This window comes from Euphorbia lathyris, chromosome 8, assembly GCF_963576675.1.
Source record: "Euphorbia lathyris chromosome 8, ddEupLath1.1, whole genome shotgun sequence".
Lineage (NCBI taxonomy): Eukaryota > Viridiplantae > Streptophyta > Magnoliopsida > Malpighiales > Euphorbiaceae > Euphorbia > Euphorbia lathyris.
In genome coordinates, this window is record NC_088917.1 from 59,080,139 (window position 1) to 59,101,654 (window position 21,516).

General features: G+C 43.3%; 26 non-coding genes across 26 annotated transcripts; all 26 read left to right on the plus strand.

Moving 5' to 3' along the window:
* Window positions 1-13,554: 13,554 nt before the first annotated feature.
* Window positions 13,555-13,673, plus strand: LOC136204273 (5S ribosomal RNA). Its single transcript, XR_010675121.1, has one exon. It is a non-coding gene; the product is annotated as a 5S ribosomal RNA (ribosomal RNA).
* Window positions 13,674-13,862: 189 nt separating this feature from the next.
* LOC136204535 (5S ribosomal RNA) lies at window positions 13,863-13,981 on the plus strand. The gene has a single exon (XR_010675370.1). It is a non-coding gene; the product is annotated as a 5S ribosomal RNA (ribosomal RNA).
* Window positions 13,982-14,170: 189 nt separating this feature from the next.
* LOC136204333 (5S ribosomal RNA) lies at window positions 14,171-14,289 on the plus strand. Its single transcript, XR_010675177.1, has one exon. It is a non-coding gene; the product is annotated as a 5S ribosomal RNA (ribosomal RNA).
* Window positions 14,290-14,479: 190 nt separating this feature from the next.
* On the plus strand, window positions 14,480-14,598 carry LOC136204553 (5S ribosomal RNA). Its single transcript, XR_010675387.1, has one exon. It is a non-coding gene; the product is annotated as a 5S ribosomal RNA (ribosomal RNA).
* A 190-nt stretch (window positions 14,599-14,788) lies between these two features.
* On the plus strand, window positions 14,789-14,907 carry LOC136204573 (5S ribosomal RNA). The gene has a single exon (XR_010675406.1). It is a non-coding gene; the product is annotated as a 5S ribosomal RNA (ribosomal RNA).
* Window positions 14,908-15,097: 190 nt separating this feature from the next.
* On the plus strand, window positions 15,098-15,216 carry LOC136204551 (5S ribosomal RNA). The gene has a single exon (XR_010675385.1). It is a non-coding gene; the product is annotated as a 5S ribosomal RNA (ribosomal RNA).
* Window positions 15,217-15,404: 188 nt separating this feature from the next.
* Window positions 15,405-15,523, plus strand: LOC136204645 (5S ribosomal RNA). The gene has a single exon (XR_010675476.1). It is a non-coding gene; the product is annotated as a 5S ribosomal RNA (ribosomal RNA).
* Window positions 15,524-15,712: 189 nt separating this feature from the next.
* LOC136204625 (5S ribosomal RNA) lies at window positions 15,713-15,831 on the plus strand. The gene has a single exon (XR_010675457.1). It is a non-coding gene; the product is annotated as a 5S ribosomal RNA (ribosomal RNA).
* Window positions 15,832-16,020: 189 nt separating this feature from the next.
* LOC136204816 (5S ribosomal RNA) lies at window positions 16,021-16,139 on the plus strand. The gene has a single exon (XR_010675640.1). It is a non-coding gene; the product is annotated as a 5S ribosomal RNA (ribosomal RNA).
* A 188-nt stretch (window positions 16,140-16,327) lies between these two features.
* Window positions 16,328-16,446, plus strand: LOC136204569 (5S ribosomal RNA). The gene has a single exon (XR_010675403.1). It is a non-coding gene; the product is annotated as a 5S ribosomal RNA (ribosomal RNA).
* Window positions 16,447-16,635: 189 nt separating this feature from the next.
* On the plus strand, window positions 16,636-16,754 carry LOC136204536 (5S ribosomal RNA). Its single transcript, XR_010675371.1, has one exon. It is a non-coding gene; the product is annotated as a 5S ribosomal RNA (ribosomal RNA).
* Window positions 16,755-16,943: 189 nt separating this feature from the next.
* On the plus strand, window positions 16,944-17,062 carry LOC136204479 (5S ribosomal RNA). The gene has a single exon (XR_010675321.1). It is a non-coding gene; the product is annotated as a 5S ribosomal RNA (ribosomal RNA).
* Window positions 17,063-17,253: 191 nt separating this feature from the next.
* Window positions 17,254-17,372, plus strand: LOC136204554 (5S ribosomal RNA). The gene has a single exon (XR_010675388.1). It is a non-coding gene; the product is annotated as a 5S ribosomal RNA (ribosomal RNA).
* A 190-nt stretch (window positions 17,373-17,562) lies between these two features.
* On the plus strand, window positions 17,563-17,681 carry LOC136204574 (5S ribosomal RNA). The gene has a single exon (XR_010675407.1). It is a non-coding gene; the product is annotated as a 5S ribosomal RNA (ribosomal RNA).
* A 189-nt stretch (window positions 17,682-17,870) lies between these two features.
* Window positions 17,871-17,989, plus strand: LOC136204552 (5S ribosomal RNA). The gene has a single exon (XR_010675386.1). It is a non-coding gene; the product is annotated as a 5S ribosomal RNA (ribosomal RNA).
* Window positions 17,990-18,177: 188 nt separating this feature from the next.
* LOC136204646 (5S ribosomal RNA) lies at window positions 18,178-18,296 on the plus strand. Its single transcript, XR_010675477.1, has one exon. It is a non-coding gene; the product is annotated as a 5S ribosomal RNA (ribosomal RNA).
* Window positions 18,297-18,485: 189 nt separating this feature from the next.
* LOC136204604 (5S ribosomal RNA) lies at window positions 18,486-18,604 on the plus strand. Its single transcript, XR_010675436.1, has one exon. It is a non-coding gene; the product is annotated as a 5S ribosomal RNA (ribosomal RNA).
* Window positions 18,605-18,794: 190 nt separating this feature from the next.
* LOC136204595 (5S ribosomal RNA) lies at window positions 18,795-18,913 on the plus strand. The gene has a single exon (XR_010675428.1). It is a non-coding gene; the product is annotated as a 5S ribosomal RNA (ribosomal RNA).
* Window positions 18,914-19,101: 188 nt separating this feature from the next.
* Window positions 19,102-19,220, plus strand: LOC136204575 (5S ribosomal RNA). The gene has a single exon (XR_010675408.1). It is a non-coding gene; the product is annotated as a 5S ribosomal RNA (ribosomal RNA).
* A 189-nt stretch (window positions 19,221-19,409) lies between these two features.
* On the plus strand, window positions 19,410-19,528 carry LOC136204768 (5S ribosomal RNA). Its single transcript, XR_010675594.1, has one exon. It is a non-coding gene; the product is annotated as a 5S ribosomal RNA (ribosomal RNA).
* A 188-nt stretch (window positions 19,529-19,716) lies between these two features.
* On the plus strand, window positions 19,717-19,835 carry LOC136204656 (5S ribosomal RNA). Its single transcript, XR_010675487.1, has one exon. It is a non-coding gene; the product is annotated as a 5S ribosomal RNA (ribosomal RNA).
* A 189-nt stretch (window positions 19,836-20,024) lies between these two features.
* Window positions 20,025-20,143, plus strand: LOC136204599 (5S ribosomal RNA). The gene has a single exon (XR_010675431.1). It is a non-coding gene; the product is annotated as a 5S ribosomal RNA (ribosomal RNA).
* Window positions 20,144-20,333: 190 nt separating this feature from the next.
* On the plus strand, window positions 20,334-20,452 carry LOC136204532 (5S ribosomal RNA). Its single transcript, XR_010675367.1, has one exon. It is a non-coding gene; the product is annotated as a 5S ribosomal RNA (ribosomal RNA).
* A 190-nt stretch (window positions 20,453-20,642) lies between these two features.
* On the plus strand, window positions 20,643-20,761 carry LOC136204686 (5S ribosomal RNA). The gene has a single exon (XR_010675515.1). It is a non-coding gene; the product is annotated as a 5S ribosomal RNA (ribosomal RNA).
* Window positions 20,762-20,950: 189 nt separating this feature from the next.
* On the plus strand, window positions 20,951-21,069 carry LOC136204649 (5S ribosomal RNA). The gene has a single exon (XR_010675480.1). It is a non-coding gene; the product is annotated as a 5S ribosomal RNA (ribosomal RNA).
* A 189-nt stretch (window positions 21,070-21,258) lies between these two features.
* Window positions 21,259-21,377, plus strand: LOC136204697 (5S ribosomal RNA). The gene has a single exon (XR_010675526.1). It is a non-coding gene; the product is annotated as a 5S ribosomal RNA (ribosomal RNA).
* Window positions 21,378-21,516: the final 139 nt, after the last annotated feature.

Below are 21,516 nucleotides of genomic sequence, written 5' to 3' on the forward strand. Positions count from 1 at the left end.
GGTGTTCATTTTCCCATTCGTGGGTGGCGTCTCTTCCATACTCCGAGCTCCGATCCTGCCGAGCAGCTTGATTCCACGATTGGTTGCTTTCGGTGCCAATCACCGCTTACGTCGCCATGAGGTGTCCACCCTCCGGTACGCCCGGGTGAGGCCGTTCGGCACCTTGTCTAACAAGTGGCGACTCTGCTGGGGAAGCGAGAAATTTGATTCTGGAAGGCGTGTATTAAGCCCTTAACGGGGACGGATCGTATTATTTCTTTTCGTATGCATTCATAAGCATTATTGCAAACCTTTTGGGTAATTTCTGCGAAACCTCTAGCGAGAGTCCATTCATCGCTCGAAAGAGGCTAGTGTAAGTTGCCCCTTACAGTAAGGCGCCAAAGGGTCCCCATCCATTCGTTAGGGGCGAATTTGTGCGGTCCTGTGAGGTCCCGCGATCAGCCGTGTCAGCATATAGTAGCCTTAGAAGTTGCCATAGGATTACCCGTTACCATTTTTGATGTGATGAATGAATTTGTTCGTGTTTTCAAATTGCCATGATACGTGTCTAAAACTAAAATATGTAAAGAAAATGAAACGATACGTTAATATATACTCTTAAACCAATATACAAACTACCCCAAAACATCGAAACATTTCGAACTAAAGACGACTTAGTCATCTCGTATTAATGAACTTGTACGACCCGCCTGGTCCCTTTTCGTGTCCCGAAGAAGGCACATGTTTAGGAAATACGTTATGACGTAAGCACGTATTAGTACAAATCGTTTTGATATTAAGGATAGTTATATCTCGATTCAAAAGATTATATTAACGATAATCGTTAGTCACATTCTTTAAATACGTTGGGATAAAGCGAAATCATGATAAAATGAAAACAAAGAACATTTCTATTTCGAACGACCCCGTTGTAACGTAAAGAGATTCATAAACGTGGCCCGTCCCTTCCGAATGAAAAACGAGCTCTTACGTTATGCCTTGTGTTGTTCTTAAGAGAAATGGATGTATCCGCAAAAGTGACTAAAGAAAATAAAAGAAAATGAAACAACCAAAATCATTCTATACCTACGATATATATCCATCCCGAGGGTAGTTAAAGAAAATGAACCAATGCCGTTAAATACATGCCTCGATCCGGTATGTATGCCGTTTAAAATCATAAAGCCGAATTAAGCTAAAACCGTATAATTGCGCCATATGGACGAGACTGTGGGTTTGATTAATGGCTCGATCATTTCGACCATTACCAAAACTACAAGAAGTATGGCCCGATCTACATGTTTGCTTGACTCGTGCCTAACTGAAAAAGAACGGTAATATCCCTACTTCGAATAAGCATGCAATTTAACGAAACGTTGATTTTCTATAACCACGTTAGGATGATATATCCCGTAAATTAGAAGAAATAAAAAGTTTTTAATAGCCGAAAGATTATCGTACGCTCGAATAAGACTCGCCGTCTTTTCACGTAGCTAAAACGAGCAAGCGGATTCTTGACGCTAAAAACAAACACGTTACGCGATGAGTCCGTTCCCTAAAATAAAATCCAAAAAGTGATTTCATCACTAAATAAACACGTGGTTACGTCTCTCGATAGATCCAAAATATCCCGTCGTAATCCAAAAATCGAGACACGAACCCACGCGAATAAAAGGGAACGAGTCATTGCCAATAACGAACGATTGAACCAGAAGAATAACTTGTACCGCGTCTAAATCCGAGATACACTCAAAAGGGAATCAAAACCCGAACTAATGCATCTCGCGAAATGACAAAAGACGAGTTATTCGAAAGGACAATCCATTTGGTCGATATCTTAGTCACTCAACGTTGATACGTCAAAACGAACTGTATTGTCTGATGGATGATTTACTTTTTTTCGCAATAATCGACGGAATCACGCGTCCCCTGGACCGCAATGTGAGCCCCAAACCAAAATCCTAGGAAAGAGACTTGGACCATCGAGTGTGTGGAGGAATAAGGGTGGAAGAGAGATGTTGTGATACGTGTAATTAGACTGACGTTTGTTCTTCTTATCTTATATATCCGTAAATAAATAAACTCACACACCACGAATCATGCATATAAAATCATGCATACATACTAATGGATACCGTTCACGCAGACTTCATCATTAAGCGGTTGTGGTTTCGCGAGAGTAACCGGCTAGTTAGGCAGTTTGATCAGCTACAGATTGACAGTTCCGAATCGGCAGTTGTGGCTTCTGAATCACCTTCGTCCGAGTATACTCAGTCTTCTTCCAGTATGTCTGCGACCGACAAAAAAGTGGCCGAATTAGAAAATTCTGTGAACAACATTAATGATCAGTTGGCCGCAATTTTGGCCCAGTTAGCTGAGCTGGCGTTGAAGGATAACAAGAGTGGTAGTAAGCGCGTTGAGAATGAAGTGAACACTGGTCCCCGCTTCAGGAACGAGGATGACTATCAGGATTACATCCAGAAACAGCTTGAGAAGGAGAAAGCTAAGGAAGAGGAATGGAAATAGCACATTACTCAGGAGGTGCAGGATCTGCATGGAGGAAGCTCCGGAAGTCAGGACTTTTATAATTTGAAGAACTGCTTGTCGGCAACGGCTTTGCCTTTGAAATTCCGGCTCCCCGACATGAAGAAGTTCGATGGAACTGGGGATCCTACTGCCCACATGAATCAGTATGTTGCAGTAATGAAGCACACGATCCTGACTGAGGATCAAGTCCTGGGACTGTTCAATACTTACCTGGAGGGGGCTGCCCTCGTATGGTTTCATACGTTGCCGTTGGTGACGAAGAGAGATTGGAAAGAGTTGGCAAAGTCATTTATCGCTCAGTATAGTTTCAACACTATGCTTGAGGTTACTCTAAAGGAGCTGGAAAGCACTAAGCAACAAACTGGTGAGTCTTTCTCCGATTTTGTGAGGAGGTGGAGAGCCAAGGCGGCGGTTATAAAGCAAAAGCCGCTTGAGCAGGATCAGATCCGAATGGTAATTGGCAACACTTTGCCGTATATTAAGAATGAGCTGCGGTATATGCCTTTTACCGATTTCAATCAGATGTATAGCTGCGCCTTGACAGTCGAGGGGGACAGAGAGCCGAAGAAAGCTTATACCAAGTGGACAAAGTCTGGATATAGTGCCGGAGGGCCAAGCGCGAGTATAGAATCGGCCGCAGTGAAAGTGCTTGATCTTAATGCTATCGAGAAGAGGCAGTTCGCCAAGTTTGATCAGACCTACGCAAAAGTTTTCGAACGATTGCAGAAAAAGGAATTGTTGAAGGCCCTCACTCCTTATAACAAAGCACCGCCCACTCCTCAGATACAAGCTAGGGGGTACTGCGAGTTCCACAGTAATTATGGGCACACTATTGAGAACTGCGAGAGACTGAAACACGAGATTCAGGATTTGATTGAGGAAAAGAAGATAGCCGACCCTTCGTCAGTGAACCCTTCCACTAGGCGTAATCCATTGCCTAACCATAGGGTGAGCATGATCGGGTCTGGGCTCAGAGCAAGTTTAGTCATGGAATCCTTCGGGGAAAATGAAGAGGAGTTGTTGGATTCCGATGAGAAGAGTAATGTCGGAAATGGTTTATATGTATCCTTCCTTGGCAAGGAGCAGGAGGGTGAACCGATGGATGAAGGGTTAGACGGCGGAGCACCATATGATGAAGATAGTACTGAAGAGACCGGGGAAGGGTCGTCTCGAACTATCGTGCCAGAATTGAGTCTATTCAGTGGAGGAGAGAATCCCGAGGTGCACTTGCGTGAGTATATGCACGACATGTTTGTTGAATCCTTTGGGGTGGATGAGATTGCTCAGTGGTTCCACCATTCATTAATAGGCGAGCCTTTGGGGTGGTTCCACTCATTGCCTGACTCCTGCAAGCATGATTGGGAACAGTTGTCTGATTTATTCCTAGAGAAATACAAGAAAGCTAAGGATAGGACCACAGAGTGTTTTGCGCTGCAAATTGGGCCTATTAAGCGTTCGTTGCCGACTGTCAGTAAGTATAACGGCAACAAGGATCCGATGGAACACCTTCACTTCTACTTGTCGGCCATGGGGCCGTTGGGTTTTAAAGAAGAAGAGATCACCAGTCTGTTTTGCAATTCACTGATGGGGGAGCCACTGATGTGGTATATGTCTCTCCCGATGCATATCAAGTGCGATTGGGCCACGATGACCAAGAGGTTCATTAAGGAATATACAGTATGGATGCTTGCGGAGCAAACCCCAGACTCACCCTCTTATGAAACACCTGAAGCGGTGTTAGCAATGCCCAAGTATGGTGGATATCGGGATCCCGTTGAGCATGCAAGGCTATTCCGCAACCATATGTATGACGATGGGTTCCCTCAATATGAATTACATGAACATTTCCCGGAAACTCTCATGGGAGAAGCCTTGTTGTGGCACCAAGGCCTATCAGAGGAAGAAATGGGTTATTGGATACCTCTTAGGGATGCGTTTGTGTCGAGGTATGAGATGTATGTTCCATGGACGGGATCCCTGGAAGATCTGGATAGGATCAGGCAATTCCCAGAGGAACCATTTATGGATTACGCTAGGAGGTGGAGGTATCGCTACAAGCAGTGTCTTGAAATGATGAGTGATAAGGTGCAGCTCATGTGCATACAGAGAGGCGCTATTCCGATGGCGGCAAGAAGGATGAGCAGAGTGTCCCTTAGGAATTATGAGGAGTTGATAGGCTGGGCCATGTATGGATCGGCGGATCCCTTTTATTTGAACTCAAACGTCCCTCATGTAATGGATCTGATGGTTGTGGACATTTGGGAGAGTTCCTCGGAGGAGGAGGATGCCAATCGGAGAATTCCTATCAATATCTGGGATGAATCTGATGACGAGCCGGAGATTGCCGTTATGACAAGATCAGGTCGAGTGGCCGAGGGGAAGGCACCAATGGTGGAAACTGAGGCGGGAGAAGGATCGGCTCCCAAGCCCGATGATCAAGTCCTCGAGCAGTTGAAGAAAACACAAGCTAAGTCTACTGTGTGGGAGGTCTTGTGCCATTCTAAGTACCACCACGAGAATTTGATAAAAGAGTTGCAGAATTTGGTCATCTCTACCGATACTGAGCCGACGGCACTAGTAGGGGAAATCATGGCCCGAAAGAGAACTGAAATCACCTTCACCGATGAGGATCTCCCAGAAGAAGGGAAGGCGCACAACAAGCCTTTATACATCCGAGCTGAAATTAATGGGAAGAAAACCAGCTGTGTAATGGTTGATGATGGATCGGCCATTAATGTTTGCCCGCTGAAACTCTTGTCCAAATTGGGAGTAGAAAGAGGAGATCTGACGGCCTCAGAAACCGTGATCAGGGCTTATGGTGACAGCCGTAGGCACATCGAAGGAGTTTTTAAAGCCAAGCTGAAGGTAGGGCCGCATGAGGAAGAAACTGAGTTCACTATGCTGGATATACCAGTGACCTTTGCTATGTTGTTGGGACGCCCATGGTTCCATAAGCTAGGAGGTATGCCCTCCACGCTCCACCAAATGATCAAATTCCCCTTCGGGGAGGAGACAGTGACGATCAGAGCTGAGAAATTGAGTTCAGTGGCGGCGTAGGGAATTGAGCCTCAGCTTTTCTCCGGATTCCAAGCTTCTGGGATCTACGAGTCTAGCATGACCGCCGATGTCGTGAAGATGATGAAAGGGGGTGTCATCCCCGGTATGGGCTTGGGAGCACACCATCAAGGGTTGCCAGAATTTCCGGACTTCAAGAGTCAGAAAACCCGGAGGGGTTTGGGATATGAGCTGGGAGGTCCGTCCAACACAGGTGGTGAGGGACAGGTGGGCCTAAAAAAGTATTTTGTGAATAAAGGCCACAGGAAGGTTTATTCGGGGGCTCATGAGTCATGGACTAGCACCGAAGGAAAGATTCTACAAGGTTTTGAGATCTTCAATGATGTTACCGACTGGGGCAAAGGAAAGGCAAGCTGCTTCGTCGAGGAGATCATGGTGTTAGATCTAAATGCCGAGGAGCAGGTGATCACAATGGAAGCAACTGTGGGAGCGGTGGATGAGCCCAACACCTCCGAGCCTTATGAGAAACCCGAGAACCCTGTTGATGACAATTGTATTATTGCTTTATTTGAATCCGATGATGTACTCGCCAACACTATCAATGAAATGAATTCTGATTTTGCTTACTTGCTTGATGTTGATTCTGATCATTCCATGCATTCTCATTCATATAACATGCCTACATTTGAAATCAATATAATAGAAATGTCAACTTTCAATCTTGGCACGGATGAAAATCCTAAACTTATACAAATTGCTCAAGAATTAACTACTGAAGAGAGGAAAGAATTTGAGAGAATAATTTAAAAATACGAAATAATGTTTGCTTGGACATACGAAGACATGCCAGGAATCGATCAATCAATCGTAACTCACCGTATTCCAACATACCCCGATGCTAAGCCCGTGAAACAGAAACTCCGACGCATGAGGCCAGAATGGGCAGATAAGATCAGAGAGGAAGTGAAGAAACAGTTAGAATCAGGGTTCATCGAAGTAATCAACTATCCCCCTTGGGTTGTGAATGTAGTACCAATCGCGAAGAAGGACGGTAAAGTGAGAATGTACGTCGATTATAGAGATCTCAACAAGGCTTGCCCCAAAGATGAATTCGCATTGCCTCACATCGACGTATTAATCGACAGTGCAGCATCGAGCGTCTTGCACACGAATGTTGATGGCTTCATGGGCTACATGCAAGTTCAAATGGCAGAAAGGCACAAGGCAAAGACCTCGTTCACAACTGAGTGGGGAACATACTGCTATAGAGTAATGCCGTTTGGTTTGAAAAATGCCGGGGCAACTTATCAACGGATGGCTACGGCACTGTTCCATGATATGATACACAAAGAGGTGGAAGTCTATGTGGACGACATGATGGTCAAGTCGGAGACGAGAGAGGGGCATTTCGCTGCACTTGAGAAGTTTTTGGCCCGAATTGTAGAATTCAAGCTAAGGTTGAACCCGAAGAAGTGCTTCTTTGGCGTTTCATCGAGGAAGATCTTAGGCTATGTGATTAGTAACAAGGGGATTGAGGTGGATCCTGTTGAAACACCTTTCCACATAATTTTGATTTGACAAAATTGTTTAAGTATAATTTAAAATACATATTCTAAACACACTAAGTTTAAATGTTTTGATTTATTCTACTAATGTGTTTGTTCAATGTTGAGTTAAAACTGTTATAAGACATAAGGATTAAAAGGCCCAAGCCCAATACGGAAGCCAAGGCCCAAGTCAAAAAACTCAGTACACTCGGCCCGCATATGTCAAGACGTTGCCGTTTTGAACAAAACGCAACTCAGCAAACGGAAGGATCTAGAAGACGTTCGGGAACAACTTCAAGATTAAGCTGCTGAGTAGTCTCGACAAAGCGTACAAGACAGCAGCTGGCATGGCAAAACTTCCAGACAAAGTATTTCCCTTTTGGGCAAAGTTCAGACGACACAGTATGCTGTCCAGTTGACTTTACCATAAAAGGAGAGACAGTCTGCTGAGCTGACCGAGGACAGAAGATACACAATTCTGATTGGCCGGGAGCTCTGAGCAAGTCAAGATGACAACGACATGTAGCCGTTTCCCTCCAATGGTTATTTCGAAATTCGAAATGACCGATGCCCAGACGTCTCTATAAATAGTGCCATCACAAGCTTCACAAGACACAGAACTTGATCAAGCAGTTACGCTGACCAAATTTCTACAAGTTCTGCAAGCAAAGAAGCAAAGCAAATTCTTACACTACATTTCTTATATCTGTGTAAAAGTCTAGAGTGATTGTTAAATCGTCTAAAGTGTCTTAGCAAATCTTTGTATAGCACAAAACACTTATCATTTCTAGAGATAGAAAGGAGAGGCTGAGTACTCGGTTTTAGTACTCAGCGAGAGATTAGGATTGAGTAAAAGTATAGAGGAAGGTACTTTTGTCATACGCAGTTGCTGATATTGTAAAAGGTTTGAGGCTCTACCTTTAAAGAGCTCAGTAGAGGATTTGAAATCTCGGAACGTGTTCCGGGGACAGGACGTAGGCTTAGAAGAAGCCGAACCTGGATAAATCTGCTGAGTGAAGTATTTCTTACCTTTAACTCCTTATTTATATTACTTGCTTAAAATAACCAAAAACTGACCAAGTAAAGAGGTCAAGTTGAGTTGTGCGCGTTGAACGTCTGAGCTCAGGAATAGACTCTAAATGATATCTCCTGACTCAAGCTAAGAAACTGACCTAGTCACATGTTGACTAAGCCAGTATCTTGCTGTTTACTCAGCGCCGATGTTCAAACCTTTTTCTTTAGAAAAAGAAGTCTGCCCTAATTGCGAAAAAGTTTAAATAGTTCCTAACCCCCCCCCCCTTGGAACTATACTTGCAACCTTACAAGGGACCAACAAGTGGTATCAGAGCTGAAAAGCTCACTCTAAAAGGTCTAACAACCTTGAGCTGGTCCCTACCATGGGCGAAAACAGCACTCGGTTTCTCCCTGGAAACCAAACAACTCAAATACTGCCTGAGGGGCTGTCCATTACTAGGCCTCCCCTATTCTTCGGGTCAAACTATACCTTCTGGAAGAATAGGATGAAAAACTTCATTCAGGCCACAAACATGAGTGCCTGGCTATCTATAGTCCAAGGCCCATTTGTACCTGTCGAGGTTGTGGCTGGCCAAACAGTTGTAAAAGCTGAGGCCAAATGGACAGAGGATGATCTTAAGAAGCTCCAAAACCATGCTTCGGCTATCAATATGCTTCACTGTGCGCTCGATGCTGTAGAATATAATAAAATCTCAGGTTGTGAGTCGGCACAAGAGATCTGGAGAAAGCTGGAAGTCACCTACGAGGGAACAAATAAAGTAAAAGAGTCCAAGGTGAATCAGCAGATGAGACTGTACGAGTTGTTCGAGATGAACAATGATGAGGGAATTTCAGACATGAATGCAAGGTTTACCAATATCATTAATGAGCTCAAGAGACTTGGGAAAATCTTCACTGAGGAAGAACAAGTCAAAAAGATTCTCAGGAGTCTTCCTAAAGACTGGCAAGCAAAGAAGACAGCAGTTGAGGAAGCTCAGGATTTAACCACATACAAATATGATGAACTCATCGGTTCATTGCTGACCCATGAGATATCCATGAAAAACTTTGAGGTGAAGGAAAAATCTGAAGACAAGAAGCAGAAGTCACTTGTCATGAAAGCTGACTCCACTGACGGGAGTTCAACTGACGATGAGGAAATGGCTATGTTCACAAGGAAGATGAAAAGGCTATTCAAGAAGAGTGACAAATACTCTAAAAAGCCTTACAGAAAGTTTGATAAGTATAAGGCTGACTCAAGTGACAGCAAATACAGAAAGGACAGCTCAAAGCCCATTACATGCTTTGAGTGCCATCAAACTGGCCATATTAAGTCAAACTTCCCCACGCTGAGGAAAGACAAGAAAAGTGGGAAGAAAGAAATGGTGGCTACTTGGAGCGACAGCGATGAGTCTTCATCTACAGAAACTGAGGCCACCGAGTCAGCGAAGATATGCTTCATGGCTGACGAACTTGCTGAGCCATGCGTCTCTGAGCATGCTGACCTATCACAAGACGAGGAGCAATCAAATGAGGTAATTTCTCTTCCCCGGCTCAGAAATGATATGGTTAATGCCCTGAGTGATCTCTATACACTTGTCAAGAAGTGTAATAAGAAAATTAGAGCACTCAGCAGGTGCTGTGACGAAGTGGAAGAGGTCAAACTGAGTGACCTCAGATTCCTTCTTCAGGACAATTCAACTCTGCATGATAATATGAAAATCATACATGAGTCTATCTCTGAAGTCCAGTCAGTTTCAAAGAAACTGAGGAAGGATGTCACAACCATCCAGAACCAACTAAAGGTTCCCAATAAAAATAACATTCCTCTGAGAACTCAGTACCAAGGTACTCAGCAGAGATGGAAACCCCAGCGAAAAGTCCAGTGTGACTTTTGTGGGAAGTTAGGACACACCACTAAGGTGTGCTGGCACGCTCAGCACTGGGGTGCTGACAAGTCAGTAAAAAATCCTAAACAGAAGGTCAACTGTGACTTCTGTGGAAAGAATGGCCATACTGTCTATGTATGTCGCCATAAAATAAAATATGATGCTATACCTGTTGCACCTAACAAGCCAGGACCCAAAAAGAATTGGGTACCTAAAGTAACTAGTTACAATGCAGGTAAGCCTGAGATGTGCCGAGAAGTCAAAGATGTGGTATATTGACAGCGCATGCTCAAGGCATATGACAGGTGATGAAACTCAGTTCATCACGTTTGAGCGTAAACGAGGAGGAAGCGTAAGTTTTGGAGACAACAAGAAGGGTAAGATAGTAGGGTCAGGAACCATCGGAGGTAATCCTACTATTGAATCTGTCTCCCTAGTCAGCGGACTCAAATATAACTTACTCAGCGTAGCTCAGCTATGTGATAATGGGAGAAAAGTTATATTTGATGCTACTGGATGTAAAATATACGAGGGTAAAACAAATGAGTTAATTTTAACTGCCCCTCGGATAGATAATGTCTTTATGCTAGACTTAGAGAAAAAGTTTTCAAAAACTATGTGCTTAGTATCAAAGGAAGAAAATTCCTGGCTATGGCACAGGAGACTTGGTCATGTAAGCATGGACCTCCTGGCCAAACTAGCAAGAAAGCAATTGGTTGAGGGACTGCCTGAACTTAAATTTCAAAAAGATCAATTATGCCACGCTTGCCAAGCTGGAAAACAAACCAAACAATCTTTTCATAGCAAAAATATCGTCTCAACTAAACGTCCGTTAGAGTTACTACACTTGGATCTCTTCGGTCCAGTCCAGCCGCTGAGTCTGGGTGGAAGAAGATTTTCCTTGGTCATTGTAGATGACTTCTCTCGGTATACATGGGTTATCCTGCTGACCAGCAAGGATGAGACCTTTGAGACATTTTCAAATTTGGTTAGAAAAATTGAAAATGAAAAAGACCTAAAATTAGCTCACATCCGTAGTGATAACGGTGGAGAATTCAAAAACCAAAAGTTTGTTGAATTCTGTGAAGCCAGCGGCATTGACCACAATTTTTCTGCTCCTAGAACACCTCAGCAAAATGGGGTTGTAGAAAGGAAGAACAGAACTCTGGTTGAAATAGCCAGGACAATGCTGGATGAGCATAGGCTTCCAAAGTATTTTTGGGGAGAGGTTGTTAACACAGCATGCTATATTCTTAATAGGGCTCTAGTTAGACCTATATTAAAGAAAACCCCCTATGAACTTTGGAAAGGACGAAAGCCCAATATTGGATACTTTCGTGCCTTTGGCTGTAGATGTTTTATTTTAAATACCAAAGATAGCTTAGCAAAGTTTGATTCAAAAGCTGATGAGGCTATCTTTTTGGGCTACTCAACAAACAGCAAAGCATACAGAGTTTTTAATAAGCGAACTCAAATTTTAGAAGAGTCAGTACATGTAGAGTTCGATGAAACTGACCCTGCAGGTAGATACCAGCCACTGACCGAAGATGATCCTCACTCAGTAACCACTGCTGACCAAGAACCAGCTACTGAGTCATTCACGAAAAGGCTGACCAAGAGTAAGAGTGAACCTAAGATTACTTTTACTGACCCATCTACTTCTGCAGAGATTGTTGAAACAGAAACAGCACAAGTCATAAATCTACCTAAAGAGATAAAGATCCCAAGAGGGCACTCAGAGAGTGCAATCCTTGATTCTGCTGGGAATACCCTGATGACGAGGAATCAACTCAGGAAGTACCTCAGCAATGTTGCCTTCGTCTCAGTACAAGAACCGAAGAATTTCACTGAAGCTGAGTACGATGAATTCTGGATGAACGCAATGCAAGAGGAGCTCGATCAATTCAGAAGAAACGATGTATGGGAGCTAGTACCTTATCCAAAGAGTCAAAAGACCATCGGAACAAGATGGGTCTTCAGGAACAAGATGGATGAACAAGGAAACGTAGTCAGGAACAAAGCAAGGCTTGTAGCTCAGGGCTACAGTCAGCAAGAAGGTATTGACTATGGTGAGACCTTTGCCCCAGTGGCAAGGCTAGAGGCAATTAGAATTCTATGTGCATATGCATCTTACATGAACTTTAAATTATTCCAAATGGATGTCAAAAGTGCATTTCTTAATGGAGTTATAAACGAGGAGGTTTATGTAAATCAACCTCCAGGTTTTGAGGACCCTAAGTTCCCAAACCATGTTTACAAACTCAAAAAGGCTCTGTACGGCCTCAAGCAAGCACCACGTGCTTGGTATGAGAGGCTGACCAGTTTTCTGCTGACTAGAAATTACGTCAGGGGCAAAGCTGATACAACCTTATTCATTAAGAGAAAGGGTAAAGATACCCTGCTGGCCCAAATTTATGTTGATGATATAATATTTGGTGCAACTAACGAATCAATGTGCAAGGAGTTTAGCAAACAAATGCAGACTGAGTTTGAAATGTCCATGATGGGAGAACTCAACTTCTTCCTCGGTCTTCAAATTAAACAAGGAAAGAATGGCATCTTCATCAGTCAAGCCAAATATGCCAAGGAGATATTAAAGAAATATGACTTGGAAAATTGCAAGCCAATATCCACTCCTATGGGCACTGACACTGTCCTCTGCGCTGATGAGAATGGTAAGTCGGTAGACAGCAAATTATATCGAGGTATGATAGGCTCTCTACTTTACTTAACAGCCAGTAGACCGGACATTCAGTTTTCAGTATGCTACTGTGCTAGATATCAATCTAACCCTAAGGAATCTCATTACATTGCTATAAAAAGAATCCTTAGATATTTGCAAATCTCAGTGAACGCAGGTTTGTGGTATCCAAATACTCATGATTTTACACTCATCGGATACACTGACGCTGACTATGGACGGGATAAGCTAGAACGTAAAAGCACCTCTAGAGGATGTCACTTCTTAGGAAGCTGTCTTGTATCCTGGTTCAGCAAAAAGCAGGCATCAGTAGCCTTGTCTACCACTGAAGCTGAGTACATTGTCGTTGGTCATTGTGTTGCTCAAGTCCTATGGATTAAGCAACAGCTTAAAGACTATGGTGTTCAAACGAAGACAATTGAAGTCAAATGTGACAACAAAAGTGCAATTGATCTTTCAAGGAACCCAATTCAATACAGCAGAATGAAGCATGTCAGCATCAGACATCACTTCATTAGAGACCATATACTCAAGGGTGAGATCAAGCTGACTTTTGTCCCAACGGACGAACAGCTTGCGGATATCTTCACGAAGCCACTGGCCCGTGAGCAGTTTAGCATATTGAGAGAAGCAATTGGTATGACCTCTTGGGAAGTCCTCGTGTTGCACCCCCAAACCTTTTTTTTTCCCGCAACATCTTTTGTTTATTCCCGAAGGGAGCTTGTCCCCGTATTTTCCCTAAAATCGGTTTCTTTCACTGAAAATTTGGTGAATTTACGAATTTTTACCATTTTTTAGATTCAATTATCTATATTTTAAATGAGAGGGATGGGATATATGCGCCGAGGGAGCGTAGGATGACGGGTGCGATCATACCAGCACTAATGCACCGGATCCCATCAGAACTCCGAAGTTAAACGTGCTTGGGCGAGAGTAGTACTAAGATGGGTGACCTCTTGGGAAGTCCTCGTGTTGCACCCCCAAACCTTTTTTTTCCCGCAGCATCTTTTGTTTATTCCCGAAGGGAGCTTGTCCCCGTATTTTCCCTAAAATCGGTTTTTTTCATTGAAAATTTGGTGAATTTACGAATTTTTACCATTTTTTAGATTCAATTATCTATATTTTAAATGAGAGGGATGAGATATATGCGGCGAGGGAGCGTAGGATGACGGGTGCGATCATACCAGCACTAATGCACCGGATCCCATCAGAACTCCGAAGTTAAACGTGCTTGGGCGAGAGTAGTACTAAGATGGGTGACCTGTTGGGAAGTCCTTGTGTTGCACCCCCAAACCTTTTTTTTCCCGCAGCATCTTTTGTTTATTCCCGAAGGGAGCTTGTCCCCGTATTTTCCCTAAAATCGGTTTCTTTCACTGAAAATTTGGTGAATTTACGAATTTTTACCATTTTTTAGATTCAATTATCTATATTTTAAATGAGAGGGATGGGATATATGCGGCGAGGGAGCGTAGGATGACGGGTGCGATCATACCAGCACTAATGCACCGGATCCCATCAGAACTCCGAAGCTAAACGTGCTTGGGCGAGAGTAGTACTAAGATGGGTGACCTCTTGGGAAGTCCTCGTGTTGCACCCCCAAACCTTTTTTTTTCCCGCAGCATCTTTTGTTTATTCCCCAAGGGAGCTTGTCCCCGTATTTTCCCTAAAATCGGTTTCTTTCACTGAAAATTTGGTGAATTTACGAATTTTTACCATTTTTTAGATTCAATTATCTATATTTTAAATGAGAGGGATGGGATATATGCGACGAAGGAACGTAGGATGACGGGTGCGATCATACCAGCACTAATGCACCGGATCCCATCAGAACTCCGAAGTTAAATGTGCTTGGGCGAGAGTAGTACTAAGATAGGTGACCTCTTGGGAAGTCCTCGTGTTGCACCCCCAAACCTTTTTTTTTCTCGCAGCATCTTTTGTTTATTCCCGAAGGGAGCTTGTCCCCGTATTTTCCCTAAAATCGGTTTCTTTCATTGAAAATTTGGTGAATTTACGAATTTTTACCATTTTTTAGATTCAATTATCTATATTTTAAATGAGAGGGATGAGATATATGCGGCGAGGGAGCGTAGGATGACGGGTGCGATCATACCAGCACTAATGCACCGGATCCCATCAGAACTCCGAAGTCAAACGTGCTTGGGCGAGAGTAGTACTAAGATGGGTGACCTCTTGGAAAGTCCTCGTGTTGCACCCCTAAACCTTTTTTTTTCCCGCAGCATCTTTTGTTTATTCCCGAAGGGAGCTTGTCCCCGTATTTTCCCTAAAATCGGTTTCTTTCACTGAAAATTTGGTGAATTTACGAATTTTTACCATTTTTTAGATTCAATTATCTATATTTTAAATGAGAGGGATGGGATATATACGGCGAGGGAGCGTAGGATGACGGGTGCGATCATACCAGCACTAATGCACCGGATCCCATCAGAACTCCGAAGTTAAACGAGCTTGGGCGAGAGTAGTACTAAGATGGGTGACCTCTTGGGAAGTCCTCGTGTTGCATCCCCAAACCTTTTTTTTCCCGCAGCATCTTTTGTTTATTCCCGAAGGGAGCTTGTCCCCGTATTTTCCCTAAAATCGGTTTCTTTCATTGAAAATTTGGTGAATTTACGAATTTTTACCATTTTTTAGATTCAATTATCTATATTTAAATGAGAGGGATGGGATATATGCGGCGAGGGAGCGTAGGATGACGGGTGCGATCATACCAGCACTAATGCACCGGATCCAATCAGAACTCCGAAGTTAAACGTGCTTGGGCGAGAGTAGTACTAAGATGGGTGACCTGTTGGGAAGTCCCCGTGTTGCACCCCCAAACCTTTTTTTCCCCGCAGCATCTTTTGTTTATTCCCGAAGGGAGCTTGTCCCCGTATTTTCCCTAAAATCGGTTTCTTTCACTGAAAATTTGGTGAATTTACAAATTTTTACCATTTTTTAGATTCAATTATCTATATTTTAAATGAGAGGGATGGGATATATGCGGCGAGGGAGCGTAGGATGACGGGTGCGATCATACCAGCACTAATGCACCGGATCCCATCAGAACTCCGAAGCTAAACGTGCTTGGGCGAGAGTAGTACTAAGATGGGTGACCTTTTGGGAAGTCCTCGTGTTGCACCCCCAAACCTTTTTTTTCCCGCAGCATCTTTTGTTTATTCCCCAAGGGAGCTTGTCCCCGTATTTTCCCTAAAATCGGTTTCTTTCACTGAAAATTTGGTGAATTTACGAATTTTTACCATTTTTTAGATTCAATTATCTATATTTTAAATGAGAGGGATGGGATATATGCGACGAGGGAGCGTAGGATGACGGGTGCGATCATACCAGCACTAATGCACCGAATCCCATCAGAACTCCGAAGATATACGAGCTTGGGCGAGAGTAGTACTAAGATGGGTGACCTCTTGGGAAGTCCTCGTGTTGCACCCCCAAACCTTTTTTTCCCGCAGCATCTTTTGTTTATTCCCGAAGGGAGCTTGTCCCCGTATTTTCCCTAAAATCGGTTTTTTTCATTGAAAATTTGGTGAATTTACGAATTTTTACCATTTTTTAGATTCAATTATCTATATTTTAAATGAGAGGGATGAGATATATGCGGCGAGGGAGCGTAGGATGACGGGTGCGATCATACCAGCACTAATGCACCGGATCCCATCAGAACTCCGAAGTCAAACGTGCTTGGGCGAGAGTAGTACTAAGATGGCTGACCTCTTGGGAAGTCCTCGTGTTGCACCCCCAAACCTTTTTTTTCCCGCAACATCTTTTGTTTATTCCCGAAGGGAGCTTGTCCCCGTATTTTCCCTAAAATCGGTTTTTTTCATTGAAAATTTGGTGAATTTACGAATTTTTACCATTTTTTAGATTCAATTATCTATATTTTAAATGAGAGGGATGAGATATATGCGGCGAGGGAGCGTAGGATGACGGGTGCGATCATACCAGCACTAATGCACCGGATCCCATCAGAACTCCGAAGTTAAACGTGCTTGGGCGAGAGTAGTACTAAGATGGGTGACCTGTTGGGAAGTCCTTGTGTTGCACCCCCAAACCTTTTTTTTCCCGCAGCATCTTTTGTTTATTCCCGAAGGGAGCTTGTCCCCGTATTTTCCCTAAAATCGGTTTCTTTCACTGAAAATTTGGTGAATTTACGAATTTTTACCATTTTTTAGATTCAATTATCTATATTTTAAATGAGAGGGATGGGATATATGCGGCGAGGGAGCGTAGGATGACGGGTGCGATCATACCAGCACTAATGCACCGGATCCCATCAGAACTCCAAAGCTAAACGTGCTTGGGCGAGAGTAGTACTAAGATGGGTGACCTCTTGGGAAGTCCTCGTGTTGCACCCCCAAACCTTTTTTTTTTCCCGCAGCATCTTTTGTTTATTCCCCAAGGGAGCTTGTCCCCGTATTTTCCCTAAAATCGGTTTCTTTCACTGAAAATTTGGTGAATTTACGAATTTTTACCATTTTTTAGATTCAATTATCTATATTTTAAATGAGAGGGATGGGATATATGCGACGAAGGAACGTAGGATGACGGGTGCGATCATACCAGCACTAATGCACCGGATCCCATCAGAACTCCGAAGTTAAATGTGCTTGGGCGAGAGTAGTACTAAGATAGGTGACCTCTTGGGAAGTCCTCGTGTTGCACCCCCAAACCTTTTTTTTTCTCGCAGCATCTTTTGTTTATTCCCGAAGGGAGCTTGTCCCCGTATTTTCCCTAAAATCGGTTTCTTTCATTGAAAATTTGGTGAATTTACGAATTTTTACCATTTTTTAGATTCAATTATCTATATTTTAAATGAGAGGGATGAGATATATGCGGCGAGGGAGCGTAGGATGACGGGTGCGATCATACCAGCACTAATGCACCGGATCCCATCAGAACTCCGAAGTCAAACGTGCTTGGGCGAGAGTAGTACTAAGATGGGTGACCTCTTGGAAAGTCCTCGTGTTGCACCCCCAAACCTTTTTTTTTCCCGCAGCATCTTTTGTTTATTCCCGAAGGGAGCTTGTCCCCGTATTTTCCCTAAAATCGGGTTCTTTCACTGAAAATTTGGTGAATTTACGAATTTTTACCATTTTTTAGATCAATTATCTATATTTTAAATGAGAGGGATGGGATATATACGGCGAGGGAGCGTAGGATGACGGGTGCGATCATACCAGCACTAATGCACCGGATCCCATCAGAACTCCGAAGTTAAACGAGCTTGGGCGAGAGTAGTACTAAGATGGGTGACCTCTTGGGAAGTCCTCGTGTTGCATCCCCAAACCTTTTTTTTCCCGCAGCATCTTTTGTTTATTCCCGAAGGGAGCTTGTCCCCGTATTTTCCCTAAAATCGGTTTCTTTCATTGAAAATTTGGTGAATTTACGAATTTTTACCATTTTTTAGATTCAATTATCTATATTTAAATGAGAGGGATGGGATATATGCGGCGAGGGAGCGTAGGATGACGGGTGCGATCATACCAGCACTAATGCACCGGATCCAATCAGAACTCCGAAGTTAAACGTGCTTGGGCGAGAGTAGTACTAAGATGGGTGACCTGTTGGGAAGTCCCCGTGTTGCACCCCCAAACCTTTTTTTCCCCGCAGCATCTTTTGTTTATTCCCGAAGGGAGCTTGTCCCCGTATTTTCCCTAAAATCGGTTTCTTTCACTGAAAATTTGGTGAATTTACAAATTTTTACCATTTTTTAGATTCAATTATCTATATTTTAAATGAGAGGGATGGGATATATGCGGCGAGGGAGCGTAGGATGACGGGTGCGATCATACCAGCACTAATGCACCGGATCCCATCAGAACGCCGAAGCTAAACGTGCTTGGGCGAGAGTAGTACTAAGATGGGTGACCTTTTGGGAAGTCCTCGTGTTGCACCCCCAAACCTTTTTTTTTCCCGCAGCATCTTTTGTTTATTCCCCAAGGGAGCTTGTCCCCGTATTTTCCCTAAAATCGGTTTCTTTCACTGAAAATTTGGTGAATTTACGAATTTTTACCATTTTTTAGATTCAATTATCTATATTTTAAATGAGAGGGATGGGATATATGCGACGAGGGAGCGTAGGATGACGGGTGCGATCATACCAGCACTAATGCACCGGATCCCATCAGAACTCCGAAGATAAACGAGCTTGGGCGAGAGTAGTACTAAGATGGGTGACCTCTTGGGAAGTCCTCGTGTTGCACCCCCAAACCTTTTTTTCCCGCAGCATCTTTTGTTTATTCCCGAAGGGAGCTTGTCCCCGTATTTTCCCTAAAATCGGTTTTTTTCATTGAAAATTTGGTGAATTTACGAATTTTTACCATTTTTTAGATTCAATTATCTATATTTTAAATGAGAGGGATGAGATATATGCGGCGAGGGAGCGTAGGATGACGGGTGCGATCATACCAGCACTAATGCACCGGATCCCATCAGAACTCCGAAGTCAAACGTGCTTGGGCGAGAGTAGTACTAAGATGGGTGACCTCTTGGAAAGTCCTCGTGTTGCACCCCCAAACCTTTTTTTTCCCGCAGCATCTTTTGTTTATTCCCGAAGGGAGCTTGTCCCCGTATTTTCCCTAAAATCGGTTTCTTTCACTGAAAATTTGGTGAATTTACGAATTTTTACCATTTTTTAGATTCAATTATCTATATTTTAAATGAGAGGGATGGGATATATGCGACGAGGGAGCGTAGGATGACGGGTGCGATCATACCAGCACTAATGCACCGGATGCCATCATAACTCCGAAGTGAAACGTGCTTGGGCGAGAGTATTACTAAGATGGGTGACCTCTTGGGAAGTCCTCGTGTTGCATCCCCAAACCTTTTTTTCCCGCAGCATCTTTTGTTTATTCTCGAAGGGAGCTTGTCCCCGTATTTTCCCTAAAATCGGTTTCTTTCACTGAAAATTTGGTGAATTTACGAATTTTTACCATTTTTTAGATTCAATTATCTATATTTTAAATGAGAGGGATGGGATATATGCGAGGAGGGAGCGCAGGATGACGGGTGCGATCATACCAGCACTAATGCACCGGATCCCATCAGAACTCCGAAGTTAAACGTGCTTGGGCGAGAGTAGTACTAAGATGGGTGACCTGTTGGGAAGTCCTCGTGTTGAACCCCCAAACCTTTTTTTCCCCGCAGCATCTTTTGTTTATTCCCGAAGGGAGCTTATCCCGGTATTTTCCCTAAAATCGGTTTCTTTCACTGAAAATTTGGTGAATTTACAAATTTTTACCATTTTTTAGATTCAATTATCTATATTTTAAATGAGAGGGATGGGATATATGCGGCGAGGGAGCGTAGGATGACGGGTGCGATCATACCAACACTAATGCACCGGATCCCATCAGAACTCCGAAGCTAAACGTGCTTGGGCGAGAGTAGTACTAAAATGGGTGACCTCTTGGGAAGTCCTCGTGTTGCACCCCCAAACCTTTTTTTTTCCCGCAGCATCTTTTGTTTATTCCCGAAGGGAGCTTGTCCCCGTATTTTCCCTAAAATCGGTTTCTTTCACTGAAAATTTGGTGAATTTACGAATTTTTACCATTTTTTAGATTGAATTATCTATATTTTAAATGAGAGGGATGGGATATATGCGGCGAGGGAGCGTAGGATGACGGGTGCGATCATACCAGCACTAATGCACCGGATCCCATCAGAACTCCGAAGTGAAACGTGCTTGGACGAGAGTAGTACTAAGATGGGTGACCTCTTGGGAAGTCCTCGTGTTGCACCCCCAAACCTTTTTTTTTCCCGCAGCATCTTTTGTTTATTCCCGAAGGGAGCTTGTCCCCGTATTTTCCCTAAAATCGATTTCTTTCACTGAAAATTTGGTGAATTTACGAATTTTTACCATTTTTTAGATTCAATTATCTATATTTTAAATGAGAGGGATGGGATATATGCGGCGAGGGAGCGTAGGATGACGGGTGCGATCATACCAGCACTAATGCACCGGATCCTATCAGAACTCCGAAGTTAAACGAGCTTGGACGAGAGTAGTACTAAGATGGGTGACCTCTTGGGAAGTCCTCGTGTTGCACCCCCAAACCTTTTTTTTCCCGCAGCATCTTTTGTTTATTCCCGAAGGGAGCTTGTCCCCGTATTTTCCCTAAAATCGGTTTCTTTCACTGAAAATTTGGTGAATTTACGAATTTTTACCATTTTTTAGATTCAATTATCTATATTTTAAATGAGAGGGATGGGATATATGCGGCGAGGGAGCGTAGGATGACCGGTGCGATCATACCAGTACTAATGCACCGGATTCCATCAGAACTCCGAAGTTAAACGTGCTTGGGCGAGAGTAGTACTAAGATGGGTGACCTCTTGGGAAGTCCTCGTGTTGCACCCCCAAACCTTTTTTTTCCCGCAGCATCTTTTGTTTATTCCCGAAGGGAGCTTGTCCCCGTATTTTCCCTAAAATCGGTTTCTTTCACTGAAAATTTGGTGAATTTACGAATTTTTACCATTTTTTAGATTCAATTATCTATATTTTAAATGAGAGGGATGGGATATATGCGGCGAGGGAGCGTAGGATGACGGGTGCGATCATACCAGCACTAATGCACCGGATCCCATTAGAACTCCGAAGTTAAACGTGCTTGGGCGAGAGTAGGACTAAGATGGGTGACCTGTTGGGAAGTCCTCGTGTTGCACCCCCAAACCTTTTTTTTCCCCGCAGCATCTTTTGTTTATTCCCCAAGGGAGCTTGTCCCCGTATTTTCCCTAAAATCGGTTTCTTTCACTGAAAATTTGGTGAATTTACAAATTTTTACCATTTTTTAGATTCAATTATCTA